The 20,279-nt window shown below is 39.1% G+C and overlaps 1 protein-coding gene across 2 annotated transcripts in view; it reads right to left on the bottom strand.

Annotated features, from left to right (window-relative positions):
* LOC308355060 (ubiquitin-conjugating enzyme E2 E1) overlaps positions 1-20,279 on the bottom strand; it is an 83,295-nt gene that overhangs the window by 44,936 nt on the left and 18,080 nt on the right. The gene's annotated exons all lie outside the window — the stretch shown is intronic.

The following is a 20,279-nucleotide window of genomic DNA, read 5'->3' as shown; positions in this document are numbered from 1 at the left end:
GTTCTTGCTGTTTCCATGTATTTCACCTGTACCTTATACAGTTCTTGTTCCAGAAGGCCCATGTAACATAAAAAGTAATCTTAACATATGTAGTAAAAGCTCAAAAGTTTTTTCTGAGGTATCAATCTAGTAATTCCTACATAACTAAATCATAAAAGCAGCAGCTGAAAAGAGGTTATTAGGAAACAGCTTAAAACTCAGAGGAAACAGATGCTAAACCCTTCCCCCTCTTTCTTCCTAATGCCTGTAAGCATAAAGCAACTACATGTTGAAATGAACTTTCTGTTGAGGATTTCTGTAAATTATACACCGAACACACTGAAATTTAATGCAGTCTCAATTCACCAGGGTTCTTCACACAATAATTTATAAACTGAAAAAGCTAAACTTACTTTTACCCTGAGCTCTCCCTTTAAAAAAATCTGAAATATGAAAGTTTCTATAATTGAATGACTTTGTTTTAATAATGTATGATTATGGGGCGCCTGAGTGGCTCAGTGGGTTAAAGCCTCTGCCTTCAGCTCAGGTCATGATCCCAGGGTCCTGGGACTGAGCCCCGCATCCGGCTCTCTGCTCCGCTCTCTGCTCTGCAGGGAGCCTGCTTCCTCCTCTCTCTCTGCCTGCCTCTCTGCCTACTTGCGATCTCTGTCAAATAAATAAAATCTTAAAAATAATAATAATAATAACAATAATGTATGATTATGTCATAAAAACAGCAACAGACCAGAGATGCATCAGATGCAAAACATGCATTACTCCCCTGGTTATCTCTGGCTTCTGTATTTTGTTTTAAGGCAGAAGCCTGAGCCTGCCTGCAGAGAAGATTCAGTGGGGGGTGGGCTCTGGCATCTGTATTTTTCTAAACTACATGTAACTGAAACAGCAACCAGGGTTGAGAACCACTACACTAAACATAAAATATTTAATAGAAGACTGCTTTAAGTGATTACTTCAAGTAAGTAATTAACTCAATATGCAAAACCTAAAAAAGGTTAACACACTGTACAATTAGTCCAGCCTTTTTCAGTTCTTTTTCTAAATTTTATCAATTGGTGCAGTGATTCCTCACACTGATATGTAGACATTACAGGCAATACCACACGTCTTAAAATTCAATATAAATTCCTTTTAATTATAAAAAGAAATTTTTCAAAATTCCATTAACTTAATCAAAGGGAAAGGGAATTGTACATCCCCTTTTTAAAGCCTTTAAGAGATTGGGCAGAAATAAAAGTTGATTTAATAAAGGAAACCCAAAACCAACTAGTAACTGTATCTGGCTATTGTCCCCTCCCAAAACTGAGTTTATTATCATATTTAAAGAAATTTTCCCCAAACTGAAATTCCCATTATAGAGGTATTTTAATTTAAAAAAAAAAAAAAACATTTATAGGGGGCGCTGGGTGGCTCATTCAGATAAGGAAGGCATCTGACTCTTGACACTTTGACTCAGGTCATGATCTCAAGGTCATGAGATCAAGCCCTGCATCAGGCTCAGTGCAATCCTCTTTGGAATTCTCTCCCTCTCCCTTACCCACCTCCCTGCTTGCACACACGTGCATGTGCACTCTCTCTCTAAATAAAATCTAAAAATAAAAAATAATAACACCGCACTTCTTTTAATAGCAAAGATAACTGCACAACTACATAATAATGAGGCTCAAAAAGAAAATGTAAAGGCCTCGTCCCTATGACATTTCAAAAAACGTCTGCACTTCGAACAAGAGTTAACCTGTTAAGTCATCAAAAGGTGAAGCTTCACACTCATGCCTATAATTTTCTTTACAGACAACAAAATTTGCTGAAAATACAATTACCCTATCTCCAGCTTTGCTAACATTGCCACTGCTATTCAAGAGACTTCTCTAATGCATTAAATTAATATTTATGTAACTACTGCTTCAGGGTGGCTTTCAGACCTCATGTAGCTTTCTGAATCACTATTTGTATCTCTCAACCTAACTTTGTATTAATATTCTAAAAATGGGCGAAAACAATTTATTATCTAAAATAATAAACCAAATTAAATTCATTAATATAGCTGATCCCAAAGGTGTCTAGGAAACAAATCTTCCCCAATGGGATAGTCTATTAACTTCTAATTTTTTTTTTTTTTTAGATTTTATTTATTTATTTGTCAGAGAGAGAGAGAGGGCACACAAGCAGGTAGAGTGGCAGGGAGAGGCAGAGAGAGAAGTAGGCTCCCTGCTGAGCAGAGAGCCCGATGCGGGACTTGATCCCAAGACCCCGAGACCATGGCCAGAGCCGAAGGCAGCAGCCCAACCTGCTGAGCCACCCAGGCGCCACAACTTCTAATTTTTTTATATATGACTATCAAATGGTCCACATTCAAGGAAGACATATACCATATACCACTCATTTTTTTTAGGTTAGGACCAAGCAGCACAAAACCCGTATTTGAAAAAATACAAAATGATATCTTCATTTTATACTCTGCTGAAAGAGATAAAGTAGTCAGAATAAAAGGAAGTTCTGTGAGACAAACATAAAGAAACTGAGGAAAAAGGGGAGAAGGGGAAAAAAAATAAAAGGAGATATGGTACTATACAGTTAAAATTAGTATTTTATATTTTCCCTTCTAGGTTTCCACACCCCAGGAAAAATACAGTCCCTTCTCCCTTGCTAAAAATGCATGTTTTGGTCCAACAGAATATTTGTACCTATGCCATTCCCTGGACAACGATCAGAAAACTGAATTCTATTTTTGTAAGTGTTCCTTCTTCAGGGAAATTATTCATTTAGTCCTTCATTCATTCAGTAAACACTTGAGCAGCTGCCATTTTCCAAGCACTGTGCTAGGTGTCTGGCATGGTCCCTATCCTCAGAGAGCTTCGAGTACTGGAGAAAATCAAATGGCCAATTATTAAAAGCTAAGTGAATAGGTTTCTTCTATTAGAAGCCAATTTCTATTTTGTTAAATTAAATATCAACATTAATGTCATTTGGACCCTTCTACTTTATAGTTACCAAGCTAGCTGAAGTCAATCAAGCTGTACTAACTTTTGAACCAGCCCCTTACCCAGAAGTTTGGGAATGGTATTTAAAAAAAAAAAAAAAAAAAGTGGGGGGGGGCTCATTTCATTTCTCTCTGGGTATCTGAGGCCATGCTTCTCCAGTCAGGCTTTGGGACAGCCAGTAGCAGTTTGCACTGTGAAAAAAAATAAAGCATACTTGTAGAGAAAAGCAGAGATGAGAAAAAGAATCCCTGGCTTCTGCTGTTTCTAGTACCCAGAACATTTTAGTTCTTGAGTTATCAGTCACATACTTGGATATCCTTACAATGATCCTCATCTTTTTATTTCAATGAGTCAGAACAAGACTTTTGTTACCTGCACATAGAGAGTCTTAATAACAAAAGTGGTATCAGACTGACTCCCTAATTCTCTCCAGAGTGAAGTGGTTGAGAGCACAGGCGCTGGAGCCCAGACTGCCCCAGCTCCTCTCTGAGTTCCTCCACTTACTAGCTACCTATATAACCTACCCCTGGATTTCATCATCTGTAAAATGGCAAGAACAATACTCACTAATAGGAATGGTTTAAATTTGAAATCAGTTTTTACATTTAAAGCCCTTAGAATAAAGCACACAACACAATAACAGCCTAAAAAGAATTAGCTATTACTGTTTTTGTTGTTCAGTGACCAAGAGCTCTGTGAGGGATCTAACGCTGTGATTTAGGTGCTCCGACTGTGACCAGTCATTCGGCTCTACACACTCCCTTCCCCATGACACAGGGACAGAGAGTGCAATGGCAAGGCAACATCATTGGCAGGCAACGAGAGGCTCCACGTGGTGAATGGGGAAGCCGAATAAGGGAAGAGCACAAGGAAAAGCCGCCGCTAATCCACTGCTCCAAGCATCGCACTGTTCTCTCGTGAAGAGCTTCCATGCATCCAAAACCCCAAACCTGCCCCCACTCCAGTATTTACTCACACTACTCCTCATTCTGTTCTGTTGGGTTTCCAAACCTAAAGATTTTTTGTATGTTTTTATTTCAAAAGATCTGAGCTTGCCAAAAAAATTACTGATGGTTATAAACATTACAATTCTTTGTTATTTGTGATTTTTATTTTTGTGTGTAATGGGGACTGGGCAAAGAAGGCTGACTGACATTTGTGAACCCTAAATCTATTTATATGATATGCAATGATCAAGGCCCTCTATACCTGTCAATGGTCCTGTGAAGGGGTAAGACAACTTCAAATAAAGGATTTAGAATAAAATTTGAATATCATCCTGATTGAACTAGGACCAAGTATGGCCCAGAGATTAAGCACATGCATTTAGGAAATGGAGGGTTCTACACCTTGTGTACGGTTGGTGCATATCGGTGTAGCCGATATGGAGTAAAAACAGTATGGAGGTTCTTCAAAATATTAAAAATTAAACTACCATATGATCAAGCAATTCCACTTCTGGGTATGTAGTCAAAGAAAACAAAAACACCAATTTGAAGAGATATATGCACCCCCATGTTCACTGCATTATTTACAATGGCCAAGACACATGGAGTATTTACCCAAAGAAAATGAAAACATTAACTCAAAAGGTATCTGTGGGGCGCCTGGGTGGCTCAGTGGGTTAAAGCCGCTGCCTTCGGCTCAGGTCATGATCCCAGCGTCCTGGGATCAAGCCCCGCATCGGGCTCTCTGCTCAGCGGGGAGCCTGCTTCCTCCTCTCTCTCTGCCTGCTTGTGATCTCTGTCTGTCAAATAAATAAATAAAATCTTTAAAAAAAAAAAAAAAGGTATCTGTACCCTGTGTTCATTGTAGCGCTATTTATTAAGAGCGAAGATATAGAAACAACCTAAGTGTTCATCAAAGGACAAAAGGATAAAGAAAATGAAGGGTGTGTGTGTGTGTGTGTGTGTGTGTGTGTAAACACACAATGAAATATTATTCAACCATAAAAAAGAATGAGATCTGGCCATGGGCAACAACATGGGGTAGATCTTAAGGACATTATACTAAGTGAAATGTTAGAGAAAGACAAATATCATTTGATCTTACATGCAGAATCTTAAAAAAACAAAACATACAAACAAAAAGCACTCCCTAGTGGTTGCCAGAGGCTGGGACGGGGTTAAAAGGTACAAACTTCACTTATAAAATAAGTCAGTAATGTACAACGTGGTGACTCGGTTAATAATACTGTATTATGTAACTGGAAGTTGCTAAGAAAGTAGATCTTAAAAGTTCTAATCACACACAAAAATTTGTTAACTGTGTGGTGATGAATGTTAACTAGATTTATTGTGGTTATCATTCCACAAAATTCGCAAATACTGCATCATTATGTTATACACCTGAAACTAATGTTATATGTCAACTATATCTCATTTTTTAAAATGTCCGAAGCTTCAAGAGAGCAACCTTCTCATTTGTACAGCAGTTCCATCACCTACCTTGGGGCCAGGCACAGGGTAGATGTGAATACTGCTTGCTGTTTTTATAACTGAAAGTGTGACTTTTTTTTTTTAAAGATTTTATTTATGTATTTATTTATAGGGAGGGGGCAGAGGCAGATGGAGAAGCAGGCTCCCCATGGAGCAGGGAGCCTGATGTGGGACTTGATCCAGGACCCTGGGATCATGACCTGAGCCGAAGGCAGACACTTAACCATCTTGAGCCACCCAGGCGCCCAAGGTGTGGCATTTCTTATAGGTACTAATTTAATGATTTCCTGTTTTATAAGAAATTAAAAATATCATGTTGTATTTGGAGGGAATGGGCTAAGATGTCCTAAGAGAAACCTAAAAATTCAGTGGCTTAAAAAGGATCTATGTTTAGGGTGCCTGGGTGGCTCAGTTGGTTAAGCGTCTGCCTTCAGCTCAGGTCATGATTCTGGGGCCCCAGCATAGAGCTCCACATTGGGCTTCCTGCTCAGCAGGGAGTCTGCTGCTCCCTCTGATCCTCCCCTCCTCTCATGTTCTCTCTCTCTCTCAAATAAATAAATAAAATCTTTAAAAAAAAAAAAAAAGGATCGGGTCACCTGGGTAGCTCAGTGGGTTAAGCCCCTGCCTTCGGCCCAGGTCATGGTTTCAGGGTCCTGGGATCACGCCCCACATCAGACTCTGCTCAGCGGGGAGCCTGCTTCCCCCTCTCTCTGCCTGCTGCTCTGCCTACTTGTGATCTCTGTCTGTCAAATAAATAAAATTTAAGAATAAATAAATTCACTGAGTAAAATATTTTAAGAAAAAAGGATCTATGTTTATTTTCAGGAAGAGAGGTGGCTCAGTACAGGGCTGACATTCAGGGATTCTCTGCCAAGGTGGTCCTACAATTCTCATCGTATTGCCTCTACCTCTGGGTTTAAGGTGGCTGTCCACATTGTCACAACTTCTCAGCAAGTGGGAAAAGGAAAAGTCCAGTGTAGGGTGCTTCCTTTTTAAGGAAATGACCTGGAAGTTAAATGCATCACTTATTTTCACATCTTTTTAGCCCAAACTTAGTCATGTGGCAACATCCACTACACAGAGGACTGGGAAACATGTCCATCTCTAGGGTTTCTGTTCTTAAAGGGGTTAAAGCTGGGGATACCCAGAGACTACACACACACACACACACACACACACACACACACAGTTATTGTAAAAATAAAAACTTGAAAAAGTAGTTACTATATTATTCCTATATTATTCACAGTATACACTAAGTATACTAACACACACATACACAACTAAAATCTCCAGCATATGGAGATTGAATAATTTATCCATTCTCCTACAATCAGATGTTTCATTGTAATTTATGCTTTTTGAAAGCTCTCAGGTAATTTTTAAGCAGCCTAACTTACATCTTTTCACGAAACAGCAACTGAGATGAATTTAGAGGATAACTGAAAATAGAAAAGTGTAGGGGCACCTGGGTGGTTCAGCTGGTTGAGTATCTGACTCTGGTTTCAGCTCAGGTCATGATCTTGGGGTTGTGAGATCCAGACCCAAGGGTCTGGCTCTGTACTCAGTGGGGAGTTTAGTTGAGATTCTCTCTCTTTCCCTCCCTCTACCCCCCGCAAATAAACAAATAAATCTTAAAAAAAAAAAAATCACAGATACAGAGAACTGATTGGTGCTTGCCAGAGCAGGAGCAGGGAGGGAGAGCATGGTAGGAGAAATAGGTGAAGGGGGTCAAGAGGGACAAATTTCCACTTATAAAATAAGTCACGGAAATGTAATATAGAGCATGGCGACTATAGTTAATGATATCAGACTGCAATTCTAAAAGTTGTTAAGGGAGTAAATCTTCAAAGTTCTCATTGAAAGAAAAAAACTTCTGTAACTATTTATGGTGGGCAGATGGAAACTACCTACTGTGGTGATCATTTCACAAGGGTTGACTCTTGAACATGAGGGGGAGAGGTCCCTACGCCACTACACACACACACAACTGAAAATTCACATATAACTTTTTCACTCCCCTCAAAGCTTAACTACTTATAGCCTACTGCTGACAGGAAGACTGACCAGTAACAACCAGTTAGATAACACATTTGTACATTTCTATGTATACATGCTCATAAAGTAAGCTAGAGAAAAGAAAACATTATTAAGAAAATGATAAGGAAAATATAATTTTTTTAATTTTTAAAAATTTTAATTTTAACTGAAAATTAAAATTATAAAACTTTTTAATTTTTAAAAAATCCATTTTTGGGGTGCCTGGGTGGCTCAGTCGCTAAGGGTCTACCTTCGGCTCAGGTCATGGTCCCAGGGTCTTGGGATTGGGCCCCACATCAGGCATTCCGCTCGGTAGGAAGCCTGCTTCTCCCTCTCCCACTCCCCCTGCTTGTGTCCCTCTCTTGCTGTGTCTCTGTCAAATAAATAGATAAAAACTTAAAAAAAAAAAAATCAATCCATTTTTAAGTGGACCCACACAGTTCAAACCTGTGTTGTTCAATACTGAATCACTATGCTGTACACCTGAAACAAATATAACGTACCAATATACATTAAAAAATAAATAAACAAAAAAAAAATAAATAAATAAATAAATAAACAAACAGGGGGTCTAAAGGGCCATCAGAATAAAGGTTAGAATAAAGGCCATAAAGAATCATACAGACATGACTTTCTCGAGAGAGATTTTCTTGGCAAAAATATATCTTTTTTTTTTAAAGATTTTATTATTTATTTGACAGACAGAGATCACAAGTAGGAAGAGAGGCAGGCAGAGAGAGAGGAAGAAGCAGGCTCCCCGATGAGCAGAGAGCCCGATGCGGGGCTCGATCCCAGGACCCTGGGATCATGACCCGAGCCTTAGGCAGAGGCTTTAAACCACTGAGCCACCCAGGCGCCCCGGCAAAAATATATCTTAGGGGTGCCTGGGTGGCTCAGTTGGTTAAGCGTCTGCCTTTGGCTCAGGTTATGATCCCAGGGTCCTGGGACTGAGTCCTGCATCGGGCTTCCTGCTCAGCATGGAGCCTGCTTTCCCTCTCCCTCTACCCTCCCCCCGGCTTGTTCTCTCTCTCTCTCTCTCTCTGTCAAATGAATAAAAAAATAAAAAATTTTTAAAAATCTTTTAAATTATTCTGGAGCCAAAATTCCAGTATGTATCTAACCAATAAAAAGGAGACGAGAAAGAGGAAAAACATATAGTATATTCTAACGATGCTAGGGCTTCTCTACAGAAATTCTGAAATAATGGCAAACTCTAGGGCTCCTTGTCTTAGGGACCCAGAACCAGCAGAGCCCGTCAACCCATGCTAAGTCGCAAACTCTCTGGAGGAGACCTATCTCCTTTCCTTCTTTTGTTTCCCTTTCAGAGGTTTCTTATCTGTACAAGGTACCAAATGAAACCTGTAGGGAGAAACACAAAAGACCCCATTTCTAACCTCAAGAAGTATGTAATCTCTCTTCTAGACCCATTCCGTTTCTTCAACTCTTTTTCCCTCACCTCTCATTAGCTCAATTTAGAGCTTCAAAAGGCCTCTAACCTTCTGCTCCCTCAATCTGTAAAAACCCTCACATTTTACTTCTTCCCACATTTTACCTCAAGGAAGAATAGAGGGAGGGACTGCCCCTCAGGCTACTCCCAACCCCTTTCTAGAGTTCGTCAGAATTGATGGAGGGTTTTCATTCTCCCACCCCGCAACCTAACCTCCAGGCAAATTCACTAATCTCTCTTCCTCTCCAACCACTGAAAGACTGGGTTACAGATGTGCAGGGAGAGGGACAGGATTAGATAGTGCTGCAACCACATGACAAAAATTTTAGATGTAAGGGGATAATAAAAATAATAAACAATGTGTAATTAGGTCACTAATAAACAGTGTCTTGCTTATTATTTGTTTTGTCATTCCACGTGAAGAGCATGTATCACACTTTTGTATCTCCACACATTCTAATTCATTGCTGTGCACACGGACACATAAATGCTCAGCATACAACTGTAGTCAAAAATTTTCAAGTCCTTTTTTCTGATGGTGGCTATTACTCTAACATTTCATTGCACCTATCTCTAATGCAGCAACACCACTGCCTTTATTAGCAAATGCTTCAACTAACTTGGGCAAATATCCAAATAACGATCCCATCTTCTCAAATTGTAAAACTGATCTAAATTTTGTATCACTAGGTATACCATATTTTCTTAAAAATTAAACCTGTATTTAAAATCTTAAGGATGGGGCACCTGGGTGGCTCAGTTGTCTGCCTTCAGCTCAGGTCATGATCCTGGGGTTCTGGGATTGAGCCCCAAGTCAGGCTCCCTGCTCAGCTCCCTGCTTCTCTCTCCCTCTCCTTCTGCCCCTCCCTCCTTGTACTCTCTCTCATGCGCACAGTCTCTCAAATAAAAGTAAATAAATAAATAAAAATAAAATCTTAGGGATAAATATTACCCTTAACATAAAACAGAAATTGTTTTGGTTTTTTTCATCAACAAAAAACTAAAACAGACTTTGTGGTTTAGTCACCTTCAAGTTGACTATAATAATTTCTCAGTGACTGATGTTAATATCTAAAGAAATGCCCTAATAACATTTACACAACTACTGCACTACTAATCAAATACTGTAATTTGTTTCGGTACTCTTTCAAATTGTTTAAGTTATTTCCTTGTGTTAAGCACAAGAAATAAAAATAAAACAATCAGATTTTAAAGAACTTAGTCTACTGCAGTGACAGACACAAATGGCTATAAATGAATGTGATAAATGTTGTAAAGAATTATACGTCATGGGACACAGATGAGAGAGTTGTGTGGAATGAATCATTTTTATCTGAGTCTTGAAGAATAATAAGGACAGAAACTGAGAGATGAAATATTCCAGGGAGCAGACTGAATGTATTAAGTAATGGGTGGAGAAACAATAAGATGGGGATACAGTAGACTGAAATCAGGTGAAAAGAAGTTTATATCATATAAATTTCATATATATTATTTTGGGCACTTCATCTGAAGAGCAACTGAAGGCCTTAAATTTTCAAAAAGAGGAATGCCATGAAGATCAAACCTAAGGAGAACATTTAGAAGTAAATAGCCAGCCTGATGAAACAGTATCAGTAGGTAGGCTGTAAAATAAGCCTATCTTTCAAAATTTAAACAGTTTCGTTAAGTAAAATTTAACAAGCAACAACTTGAAGTAAAGCCTACAATTTCACAGAGCTACTACAAGAGGCAGTAGAGTTAGGGATAAAGGCTTTGAAGGCCAGGACCTAAATAGCTTCACGACTGGAGAACCAAGTGTCCTTCAGCAAGCTACTTAAACATTTGAGGACTGTCTTATCTGTAAAATGAGAATAACAATCATATTCACATCAGGTTAACGGCTATCATTATTATTTAAGTTTTATTCTATTTTTAAAATCTCCACAGCACAGAATGTGAAGCAAAAAGAAGCTAAGATTTGTATGGTAGTTCTAAAGAGTTGGCCGAAACACCACCAATCAAGCTTTCCACTGTTCAATACTTTGTATAAAGTGAATACCCAGAATACTAGACACACTGATGTCATTTTACAATATAATTACAAAAATTCGGGGCACCTGGGTGGCTTAGTAGGTTAAGTGTCTCCCTTTGGCTCAGATCATGATTCCAGAGTCCTAGGACTGAGCCCCGAAGCGGGCTCCCTGCTCAGCAGAGAGCCTGTTTCTCTCTCTCCCCCTCTGCTGTTCCCCCTACTTGTATTCTCTTTCTGTCAAATAAGTAAAATCTATAAATAAATAAATAAATAAATAAATAAAATAATTACTAAAATTCATTTCAAAGTCTAATACAAATTACTTGAAGTTTTTTAGAATGCTGATTATTTTATATTATTGGTCTCATTTCCCTTTAAGCAAATACCCATGTTATGTTTGCACTGAAATTTTGTTCCCTTAAAGAATTCCGAATGACCTGTGTAATTTTTCTATAATGGATTAAGTGGGGGAAAAAAATTTTTCCTAGGGGGCCTTTCTCTTAGCTGTTTATTATTAGTTCAAGGGGGGAAAAATCATTAAAAAACTGGTCTTTCAGTAAGAAAAACTGTCCTTCATTATGAAACAATTTAATTCCTTATCAATGCAACCCCGTATCTCCTGTAATATTAAGATATGCTAGAATTATATTTCATTTTATAGGATAAAAAAGCTAATCAAAAAGGTTTCAATAACTTAATTTTTTTAGTAACTGAAATTGCAAATACATGTCTAAGAATGTTTATATCATTACTCCAATCTGTTTTAGAGCCTTAACACCTGTGTTTGTCCTACATGTCCCCTTTAGTCCACACAGTTCAGTTATTATAACTAAGAATTACGGCAAAATTATTACTCCATAAAAGCATCTACCAAATCAAAGAAACTGGAAAGCATCCTACTATACAGTCATATCACACTGATAAGAGGCTTCCCATTGCATAGATAAATCTTTTCCGTAGCATGGGTGACCAACCCAAGGGGGGACTAGAGGAAATCTGGCAAGCTGCCTCCCAGACCACTGAGGATTCTTCATTGCTTCCTCAAGCTCTCATTTGCTGTTCCTGCTCTTAAAGAGGTACAAAGCCAAACTCTTGATGCTTCCACACTGGCAGACTCAAGCTATATTCACTTCAACTCCACAGTGAGGAAGCCAAGCGAGGAGATTACAAAAACAACTAACAAGCTGCTTTTGTTGGCTTTGAATGCTATACACCCATTACAAAGCATCCATACTTCCACCCAACCATTATGTCAAGATAAGATGAATACGGTTATACTTCCCTTCATAGGTTTAGACACAAATTTTGGGTAGCATGTCTCTAATTTTTATGAAATTTCTAGATATAATAGATATAGATATCTAGACATAATAGGTATGATAGATATGTCAATTACACGTAGACATAACAGAAATGCTATACAAGAAAATGTCAGTAAATCTGTTCACTAAAAAAAAAAAAAAAGATACAAAGAATATCTTCAAAAACTCTTTTTTTAGGAGTTGGAAATTTTATGAGAATTTTATTGTTCAAGTATAGGTCAAGTGTGGTGGTATATCATTCCTCTACTTAAAGCTCTCCAATGCTTTCTACTGAAATTGATAAAATCTGACTCCTGCCTGCTTCATCTCCTACCACTCTCATCCTCACTCACAATGGCCAGTCTTGCTGGCCTTCCCCATAGAACACCTGTTTGCTGTCTTTGTACCTAAAATGCCCTTCTCATACCCAGGTCCTTGTCATCATTCAGGGCCATCTCCCTAAAATGGCCTGTAACAATGACCCAATCTGCCCAGTCACTTGCTATGCCATTACCCTGTTTTAATTTAATATTTTTTTATTTTTTAAGTCAGAGAGAGAGAACACGTGTGCTCGCACAAGCAGGGGGAGCAACACGCAGAGGGAGAAGCAGGCTCCTCACTGAGCAAGTAGCCCCATGTGGGACTCAATCCCAGGACCCTGGGACCATGAACTGAGCTAAAGGCGGACACTTAACCGACTGAGCCACCCAGATGTCCCAATTCCTTAGTATTGTTACCTGAAAAAACTTCTGTGCATTTTTAAATTGTCCTCCCTCCATACAAGTGTAAGCTCCATAAGGGCAGGGACATGGTCTTTTTTACTGCTCTACAGGAAATGCCCAGCAATTGTTAGAATGAGCAAGTGAATACAGTGAGGAGCAGCTGGTTACAGCTGTTATCTTAGGTCAAAGGACCACACAACAGAAAAGACCAGGTCAGGCAGAGACCAAAGTATTGGCAGCATGCTCAGTGATGTGTACTGCTCAGCCTGGTTCACAGTAATAACAGGCAGAGAACACAAATGGACCAAGAAGGAGACTGTCCTGCCCACCTTAGCTGAGTCACTGATAACCTTGCCAGGCCCCAATACACTTGGCAAAACTAGTACTAAGATTTAACTGAAACAAAAAACTGTTATTAGTACAGACAATTCTCATGATGCAAATGATGTTCAGTAAGTTACATATTTTAAAAACTCATTCAAGGAACCTAATTACTACTCTAGAAAGCCTGGTAAATACCTGTTAGGGAATGAATCATACCTTCAAAGTTAGGCCAATAACAATTCATATATATAGTCTGGATGAACACAATTTGCATCTCTTCCCTCAAAAAGTCAAGTGTCTACAAACTGTTTTTTTTTTAACTTAAGTGAGCATGTCCAGAAAAAATTGCGAGAAAACTTCACCTAAGTGTCTCATCCTTTTTTTGTAGAAGGTACAATGGCGGGGAGGGGGCAACCAGGGTGTAAGAAAGCCAGAAATCCAAGAGTGAACTGTCAAAGATTTCAACCAGAAAGGAAAATGCAAATTAACCCTGCAATAATGTCATTAGGTATCCTGAGATTTGACTTAGCCCCTTAAAAAAAAACAAGATAGCATTTCTTTTATGCACCTCCAGGTTAAATGACAATGTGCAAATGTTATCGCCCTCAAACCCTGCACTACAGTAGATAGAGGCTTGCCAGAGATCAAGGAAGCTTCAGAACTGAAGGTGACTGACTGCATTGGAGGGGCTTACTAAAAGGGCTGGGGAGTGTGTATCTTTGGAAAGCAGTGAGAGCTGGACTGGAATAAAAAAAACATGTAGAAAAAAAAAAAACATGTAGAAAGGTTTCAGGAGTGGCTCTGGAAAAAGAATGCAGCAGTCATCTGGCAACAGAATGGAGAATGGATAAAATCTCATTTATCAATACACACCACATAATAATTAGGACACAAAGGAGCACAGAGAAGGGAGCAGCCAGTCCTTTTAGCTACAAAATTTCTACCACAAATATTAATTTGGGCTCCAAGATCTTTTTTTTTTTTTTTTTTTAAATTAAGTAGGCTCCATGCCCAACGTGGAACCCAACTCAGGGCTTGAACTCACAACCTTGAGATTAAGACCAGAGCTGAGGTCAAAAGTTGGATGATCAACCAACTGAGCCACTCAGGCACCTCTAGGCTCCAAGATCTTTTTTTTTTAATTAATTAATTTATTTTAATAAACCTATAATGTACTTTTATCCCCAGGGGTACAGGTCTGTGAATCGCCAGGTTTACACATTTCACAGCACTCATCATAGCACATACCCTCCCCAATGTCCATATCCCCACCACCCTCTCCCGTCCCCCCCTCCCCCCAGCAACCCTCAGTCTGTTTTTTGAGATTGAGTCTTTTATGGTTTGTCTCCCTCCCGATCCCATCTTCTTTCATTTTTTCTTTTCCTAACCTCCCAACCCCCCCACATTGTATCTCCACTTCCTCATATCAGGGAGATCATATGATAGTTGTCTTTCTCCGATTGACTTATTTCACTAAGCATGATACCCTCTAGTTCCATCCACGTCGTCGCAAATGGCAAGATTTGCAAGATTTTGATGGCTGCATAGTATTCCATTGTGTATATATACCACATCTTCTTTATCCATTCATCTGTTGATGGACATCTAGGTTCTTTCCATAGTTTGGCTATTGTGGACATTGCTGCTATAAACATTCGAGTGCACGTGCCCCTTCAGTAGGCTCCAAGATCTTAATAGCTTTTTACTTTTTTTCACAATCATGTGTTTTATTTTATTGGGGTGGGGGCAGAGAAGGAACCTTAAGCAGGCTCCACACCCAGGCAAAGCCCAATATGGGACTCAATTCCACAACCCTGAGATCATGAACCTGTTCAAGAGTTAAACATTTAACTGACTTAGCAACCCAAGTGCCCCTATAATCATGTGTTTTAATTTGCAGGTACTACAATACAAAATCCCCTCCCAATATATAGAGATGTATAATAGCTGTATTAAAAATAGTAGTAGAGGGCGCCTGGGTGGCTCAGTGGGTTAAAGCCTCTGCCTTCGGCTCAGGTCATGATCTCAGTGTCCTGGGATCGAGCCCCACAGCGGGCTCTCTGCTCAGCGGGGAGCCTGCTTCCTCCTCTTTCTCTCTGCCTGCCTCTCTGCCTACTTGTGATCTCTCAAATAAATAAATAAAATCTTAAAATAAAATAAAATAAAATACAAAATAAATAAAAATAGTAGAAAGCCCTGCATCTACACAGAATCTAGCAGTATGGCCAGACAGAACAGAAATCAATTTCAAATTTCAGCTTTAACAAGAATTGTGTCCTCAACATATGGTTTATTTTAGGGCTGGTCCATGTCACCTGACAATGTTTACTATGTAATAAACACTTCAGATGTGAAAACATCTCAAAATACTAACAACTTCTGGGGAGGCTACCGGTCTGCTGAAAACTGAAGCTTTGAGTTCGGAGGACTTTCACAGAAACAATTACTCAGAAAAAGGACCAAGGCCAAAGTAGTATCATATACTATTAGGTAATAGTTGATATTTTTGTCTCTACTGCTAGTCTCTGCTCACACATTACTATAATCACTTAACATATATTTGTTTTGAAATACTTAGGTTAGAGGAAAGTTATCTTTCACATTTATAAAATATCCTCCTGGGTGCTTGTTATAAAAACAAATGTTTTCTTCTATTGTCTTTGATGTATACCAATTCAACATCTCTTTTTTTTTTTAGGATAAATGTATTCTAGCAAAGTCTACTACGAAGTAAAATTTTATAAAGCCAATTCCAATAAATTACCTTGAAAAACTGAGATGTATTCCCATAGAGGAGGAAGGATTATGTGTAGCAGGAGAAATTTAAGGGGAGCAAATTTGGGGAGCAAAGTTTCTATGGAGCCAAATACTTGTGGCTCTACATGTTATCATTTGCCTTCCTCTGGCAATGCCTAATACTTTTGTCATTCCAACTAATACTCTGAACTTTAAGGGTGTCTCCCAATCTTGAAAATGTCTTAATTCTACCCTCAATGTTCCCAGAACTCTGTATCCCTTTGTAAGACAGTCAAAGTCACTGACCTACCCAAGCAGCACAATCCGGCTGCCTTCATCTCACCCAGTGATCTCCAGCACCAGGATCTGAGCCTAAAGCTTCATATTATACAAATAAAAACCATGTCTTATACAAATGGCCAAAAGACACATGAGAAAATGCTCCATATCTCTTGGCATCAGGGAAATACAAATTAAAAACACAATGAGATACCACCTCACACCTGTCAGAATGGCTGAAATTAACAAGTCAGGAAACAACAGATGGGGGTGAGGATACAGAGAAAGGGAAACACTCTTACACTGTTGGTGGGAATGCAAGCTGATGCAGCTACCCTGGAAAACCATATGGAGGTTCCTCAAAAAGTTGCAAATAAAGCTACCCAAGACCCAGCAACTGCACTACTGGGTGTTTATCCGAAAGATACAAATGTAGTGATCCGAACAGCCACCTGAACCTCAATGCTTATAGCAGCAATGTCCACAATAGCCAAACTATCTGTCCTTCGACAGACGAATGGGTAAAGAAGATGTGGAAAATGTGCACACGCGTGCACACGTGCGCACACACCCTGCCACAATGGAATAATACACAGCCATAAAAAATGAAATCTTCCAGGGGCGCCTGGGTGGCTCAGTGGGTTAAGCCGCTGCCTTCGGCTCAGGTCATGATCTCAGGGTCCTGGGATCGAGTCCCGCATCGGGCTCTCTGCTCAGCAGGGAGCCTGCTTCCCTCTCTCTCTCTCTGCCTGCCTCTCTGCCTACTTGTGACCTCTCTCTGTCAAATAAATAAATAAAATCTTTAAAAAAAAAAAAAAAAAAAAAAAAATTAAAAAAAAAAAAAAAAAAAAATGAAATCTTCCATTTGCAACAACATGGATGGAACTAGAGGGTATTATGCTAAGCAAAATAAGTCAATCAGAGATAGACAATTATATGGTCTCACTCATATGTGGAATTTAAGAAACAACAGAGGATTATAGGGGAAGAGAGAAAAAAATAATATAAGACGAAATCAGAGGGGGAGACAAACCATAAGAGACTCTTAATCATAGGAAACAAACTGGGAGTTGATGGGTGGGGGTGGGAGGATAGGGTAACTGGGTGATGGACATTAAGGAGGGCATGTGATACAATGAGCACTGATATATAATGACTGATGAATCTCTGACCTCTTCCTCTGAAACCAATACATGTTAATTAACTGAATAAAAAAATAAAACCGAACTCTGCAAATAAACTCTTCCTTTTATATATGCTATTAGCCAACTTTCACATCTAGTATTGCCTAGCAGTGAATAGCACTTGACCACACTCCACAGGACGTTCTGATGTACTAAGAGTTCCATAAAACATAATCAACCTTTATTAAATCAACTTGTTTATTCAAGAAAAAAAAAAAAACCCAAATAGAAACCATGTCTCTATGTCATCAATTTTAATTTAGAAATTTGTCGGTTATTTGAATAAGAGATACCATAAATAATTTCTCCTCTAAGTACTCATTTACTATAAAGGCATACTAGAAGAGAACCTCTAATAATGATTTGAAAATGTGAAAAACATCAATCATAAACCAAAGAACCTTTAAAACTTTTAAACAAAATTAGTGTCAATGAAAAAAAATTAATGTCAATGAACTACACCATGTTTCTGAGACTAAAAATGTTGTAAAGTACCCGAATGAGGGCACCTGGGTGGCTCAGTTGGTTGAGCATCTGTCTTTGGCTCAGGTCATCCTGCATCAGGCTCCCTGCTTCACAGGCAGTCTGCTTCTCCCTCTGCCCTTCTACGTGCTCATTCTCTCTCTCTCTCAATAAATAAAATCTTCTTAAAATGTACCTGATCGGGCGCCTGGGTGGCTCAGTGGGTTAAAGCCTCTGCCTTCGGCTCAGGTCATGATCTCAGGGTCCTGGGATCGAGTCCCGCATCGGGCTCTCTGCTCAGCGGGGAGCCTGCGTCCCTCTCTCTCTCTCTGCCTGCCTCTTTGTCTACTGTGATCTCTGTCAAATCAATAAACAAAATCTTTAAAAAAAAAAAAAAAAAAAAGGTACCTGATTGATCACTTTTGTGGTGATGTGGATAAAAAGACACCAGACCTAGACCACTTAGGATGTTTGCACATCACATTCCCCACGTCCCCCACACCCAAATTTGAATGGGAACCTGGCACCTGAATTTTTTATACACAAGCTATTATGTACACATACTGCTCTGCTAGGAAATATTAAGATAAACATTTGCATCCTGTGACATTTCTTATATGAAACTATTAACCCATATTCAACAATGACTCTAGTTGTCCTACTGTTCCCTGGCTTACTGTGTGTAATTTATAAACATGTGTCTTGAGAAGACCAATCTCAGAAAAAGTGACAATCTTAATTATCATGTTACACAGGACCAAGGATCAAGAGTACCTGGTTAAGGGGCGCCTAGGTGGGCTCAGTGGATTAAAGCCTCTGCCTTCAACTCAGATCATGATCCCAGGGTCCTGGGATCGAGCCCCACATAGGGCTCTCTGCCTGGCAGGGAGCCTCCTTCCTCCTCTCTCTCTGCCTGCCTATCTGCCTACTTGTGATCTCTATCAAATAAATAAATAAAATCTTTAAAAAAAAAAGAGTACCTGGTTAATATGAAACAATAAAATATGACTGATAGGACTCATGATTAGAAAGATGATGCTTATATGATGATGCTTTAAGAACTCCAGGTAAAAACAAAACAAAACAAAACAAAACTCCAGGTAAGTTCAATGTAAAGCTTAAACGTAATAGCCAATCTTAAAAGGATGAAAAAAATTGAATATGATAACCTATACTGTATTAAAAGTAAACACATAGGGGCGCCTGGGTGTCTCAGTGGGTTAAAGCCTCTACCTTCGGCTCAGGTCATGATCCCGGGGTCCTGGGATCGAGCCCCGTATCGGGCTCTCTCAGAGAGGAGCCTGCTTCCTCCTCTCTCTGCCTGCCTCTCTGCCTACTTGTGATCTCTGACAAATAAACAAAAATCTTTAAAAAAAAAAAAAAAAGTAAACACATATATCCACTCATTCTCATGCATCCACAAGTGTGAAAAGTAAAAAAGATCAATGCAAATCAAAGCATGTAAAAAAAATTTAAGGATGGCAGCAGCAATTTATCGATTTTCCAATTTATCCACTCTCCAGTATTTATAAAATATTCCTTGGTAAAGGGATTCATCAAGATGTGATATGTGAACCTGGCACTTACATATGATATCCATACTATAATGTTAACCATAAAGATCACAAAGCACTTGAATCTCGTAAAGCAGAAGTCAATTTTTTTCTAGTGGGGGTGGAGAGAATCTGAGAATCCACTAAAAAAGACACACACCCCCAAGAAAAATAATTATGCAATGTTTTAAGAAGTTCTGCCCTAAAGTGTAAAAATCTGAGAATACTAAATCACCTCCCCTGGAGAAACACATGAAATCTTCTAATTCGGTAGAGTAACACAAATATCTTTTCCTTCTTGAAATTATCCCCTCTTTTGCATCACCTCTTTTATATTAGATCTGTAAAATCCAGTGATTACTTGCTCATCTTTCCCGACCTCAAAGTGTTATTTTAGCACTCAGGATCACTCTACCTCAAAACACTTTCTACTTGCTGCTTTCTGACATCACTCTCTTGATTTTCCTTCTATCTCTCAGTCCCCTTTGCTTCTCCTTCAGACTATACAACCTCTAAACTAGAGGTTCAAGTCTGTATCCTGGACCCTCTTCTCATTACAACCTTTCTTCTCTTGATGAGCTTGAGGGATTCCTCAGACAAGGGCCTCTATATATTGACGTCTCCCAAATGTGTATATATCTCAAGCTTATGAATATAACTTGAGTCTAAAATACTCCTCTGAGCTCCATTCAACTATATCTAACTTCTACTTTCTATCTGCCACCTTCATTTGGATGCCTCCATCTAAAGCCTAACATGGGTGCCTGGGTGGCTCAGTCAGTTCATTGTCTGCCTCTGGTT

The sequence above is a fragment of the Martes martes genome (assembly GCF_963455335.1).
Source record: "Martes martes genome assembly, chromosome: 1".
Taxonomy (NCBI): Eukaryota; Metazoa; Chordata; class Mammalia; order Carnivora; family Mustelidae; genus Martes; species Martes martes.
This window is presented reverse-complemented; position numbering and strand designations above follow the sequence as displayed.